The sequence below is a fragment of the Gavialis gangeticus genome, unplaced genomic scaffold, assembly GCF_001723915.1.
Source record: "Gavialis gangeticus isolate Ggan-Ray unplaced genomic scaffold, GavGan_comp1, whole genome shotgun sequence".
NCBI classification, from domain to species: Eukaryota; Metazoa; Chordata; order Crocodylia; family Gavialidae; genus Gavialis; species Gavialis gangeticus.
Genome location: NW_017729034.1, coordinates 25821165 through 25824846, shown reverse-complemented (window position 1 = coordinate 25824846; position 3682 = coordinate 25821165). Strand labels below are relative to the sequence as shown.

The 3682-nt window shown below is 44.6% G+C and overlaps 1 long non-coding RNA gene across 2 annotated transcripts in view; it reads left to right on the top strand.

Moving 5' to 3' along the window:
* Positions 1 to 3682, top strand: part of LOC109304873 — a 12505-nt gene that overhangs the window by 769 nt on the left and 8054 nt on the right. The window contains exon 2 of one of the 2 annotated variants that reach the window (XR_002099497.1): positions 1094 to 1161. The exons of the other annotated variant lie outside the window; for it this stretch is intronic. This is a non-coding gene — a long non-coding RNA (uncharacterized LOC109304873). The remainder of the gene's footprint in view (positions 1 to 1093; positions 1162 to 3682) is intronic. 2 annotated transcript variants of the gene reach the window in all.

Here is a 3682-nt window from a genome sequence, read left to right as displayed (position 1 = left end):
GCCTCACCACAGGGCTACTGCTCGTGTCCTTGCCATCTTTCTCTATGACACACTTTGTGGATGCAGGCAATGTATGTCATAGAGTGAAAGGCATTTTGGGAATCAGTTGTGTAGAGCAGCAGAGAAATTTGCTGCTGCTGCTGGCAGGGAGAATTGACCTCCATTTTTGCCACTGAATTTATCTTTTTTTTTTTTTTTTGTCTTCTGAATATGGGCTTCACTGTCAAAAAAGGGATGAAAGTTTCTCTCTAGCACTGGCAAACTCCAGTGTCAGTCTAGAGAACTGTGATTCTGAGAACTTCTTGCACTCCATCTGGTGCTCTGATCTCTCAGGTTCCTGTGTGTGCAATCAAGAAAGTAGGAATGGTGACCGGCAGCTGCCCTGGGTGCATTTCTTCCATGCTATTCCTCTGTGCATTCTGCTCCTCTCCCAAGTAATTTCCTGAACATGTAAATGTAACCAGATGTGTTCCAGACATGGCCTCCCCCAACATAGTTCTGTCAATGACTTTCAGTCCTGACCTGTACCATCTCAGTTATTTTTGTTCTTGGTTTTCACATACCTGCTATTTTTATCCTGACCTGGAACATGATTAGCTATTCCAGATTCCTCCCTCCTTTAGTATAGCTCTGCCAAAACATAGCCTGGGCTACAAAGCTTTGATTATACCCATGGTGAGGTCTGCATACTGCATTGGACAGAGTAAGATTGCAAAGACTTTCCTAATACCTGCTGTCTAAAAAGTGCTCTAAATTACAGCACTGTAAAATGTTCATGGAGCACTTCTGTACACAGCCAAGAACCTTGTCATTCAGCCCCACAGTTCTAGCTTTGCTATAACTAAATACTACCTCATTGGGGGGTGGCGGCCATCTGGGTAAGTTGGATTATCTCTTTCACAAAGGGCACATCCCTGGCTAGAGATCACACATGATGTACTTTAAAGCAGAAGGAAATATTTTTCCAGGAAGCTGGGGAAAGGGAATGGTCATAATCACACTTAAAATGAAAAGCAAAGTTGCATTATTTATGTACATCAGCCAATGACCATAGTTGCTCACATAAAGCACACAAATGTTTTCTCTACCCCAGCGAGAGGAAATTCAGGTGCACTAAGCCCCCCAGCCAGCTAATGTCATCACATGCCAGACTGATGAGAGGTCAGTCTGAGGCCAAACCTAGTGCACACCTTCAGATCCAGTAGGTGTCCCCAGCTGTGGTGCACTGGATTAGGTCCCAGTATAGCTCTGGATCAGTCTGGTGTATGGGATTGGACCTAGCATGCAGCCCCAGCATATGGCTCTGATGCACCAGATGTCACTGGTATACAAAGTCAGTCCACAGATAGACCTAATGGATGGCCCTAGACCCAGAGACTCAAGTATTTACCCATATGCCAAGACAAGATCCTGGGGTTTTCCAAAAACAAGGCAAATGTTATATTAAGGGGCATGCCATGTGCAAGAAAATACTGTACAACAGCATGTAATTCTTGTAGTGTTCTCTTTTATGCTGCCACCTGCTGGCTGGGCATGGTAACTAGTCACATTGACCATGAATCAAGTTAGTTGTTCAATAAATTCCAAGATCACAGAACCAGCTGCATGGATGGCTGACTGAGTATACCTCATTATTTACTTTCCCAGTGACACTTTACAAACATGTATTAGCCACTGTAGTTTCTGGGTTGTAACTTGGATTGTAAAGCACTGCCCAAATTCAAATGAGGTTTTTAATGCAAAGCCTGGCTTTAAGTATAGTTGTATATATACATATATAGCCATATATATATATATATATATATATATATGGTTATATTTATTTAATTATTTGTTGCACCTAATAGATGGAGTGAAATACCTCCAATCTGCTATTGATTTCCAATGAAGAGCAGTCCGTTGAATCAGATGAGAACAATTTGCCAGCTGTTGTAGAGCGATAAATATTAGTCCCCAAATGTCATGTTTCTTTACATGCTTCCCTGGAAGGAGCTGTCAGTAGTTTCATCTGGTGGCTGGTTCTAAAACCTAGTCAACAGTAGGGCTCCCCTGGGGACATGGCACCTGTGAACAACAATTAAGCAGTCCATCTACAGAGCATGCCCAGAGGAATGCAATAGGACAGGTTATCAAGCCAGGCCGCCAAGTCGCATCAGTCACTTTTCTTTAGTTTGCAACAGAGAAATTCCCATGGCTTCTTAGCCAGCATGGATACAGTAGAGGGAAAATATTCAGGGTGGATGAGAGAAGGAGAAAAAGAAGACCCTGTGTTGTATGAGAAATGAGGCTCTTATTTATTTCTCCTGTCATGAACCAGTGATTTAAGCAGTCCACCAGGCAGACAGGATGAAAGATGACTTGAGGGGTGTGACAGCAGCTTCATAATTGCTTATCAATCATTATAAAAAATACTATTCAATGTCTGATGAAGGTCTTTTTAAAGTTTGGTCCTTAATTTATTGCAGTTTTCAGCTTGATGCTGTGGGAGATCTGTAATAATACACGCTTCTCTTCCATAAGCTCTGTTCCATTCTGTCTAGAATCTTGCAATGTACTGAAAGCATCTTTGTCACAAGATTAAATAATCTAAGTAAGTTGTCTGTTCAGATCTCTCCCTCACATGCACACTTCTTTTTTACGTAGCCTGGCTGTCTCTTATGTGAATTTGTACCTACAACGGGAGCAAGTTCCCTGCCGTTCCTACAGCCCTTCTGCACTTGTAAAGCTGGACTTCAGAGGTGTGACGTGATGCCTGAGTGCCCTGGGTGGCAGCGCTGTACAAAGTAGTGGAACAGTGATGGCTGGCCTGACAGTGCAGCCATCTATATTTTTCACCTCCCCTCCTCTGCCCTTTTCAGGTTTGATAGCCGGAGGTGATGCCCCAGCTACTCCAGTTTGTTATGTCAATGTGGGATTTACAGGCCTCCTGCGGATTCTGCCCATTCACAACCTTGTCTTTGCAGGTTCTTAGTGTGGATGGTATGGCCAATAGGGGAAAGACAGTGTGTTGTCAGCTGTGGCAGGCCCTAGCTATACAACTGCCACCTAATGCTTGACACTGGGTGCTGTGCAATTAATGGGTGCATCTACATGAGATGGTTACTGTGCAGTAGGATAATTAGCTGTGCAGTTAATGTTTCAATGTTTACACTTGCACCCCTATTAGCCTGCAGTAAATTGATTTACTCTACACCAGGGTATTACTTGTAAATATAAGCACTATCCTGCTGCAGAGAAGAAACAAAAAGTCCACAGCAGCTCATGTATAGACACTCTCCTAGATGGCTGGGGCATGAGGGTGCTTCGATGCAGGGGTTGCTTACCTGTTAGCCGCACCCTGAAACACCCTAATGCCCCAGCCAGCCCCTCTGCAGCATGTTAAGATGGGGGGAGCAGCCCCAGGCTGGCAAGCTGACCCTCCCCTCCCCCCCGCGAAGGTTCCCTGCCAGGTGGGGCCAGTCTGACTCAACATGCTGCGGTCCTGGGCTCATGTTCAAATGGCAATAAACTCTGGGATTTATTGTTTTGTATTAATTGCATGTGTAGATGCACCCAATGTGGAGCAATAAAGTCTGGGGCAGTTTGAGCCAGAGTAAACTACTTCCAGTGCAGCATCTATATGTGCACCTGGGGTGGGGGGGAGGGGTCAGTCCCAGGATTTGGGTGGTGGTGTCAGGTGGTG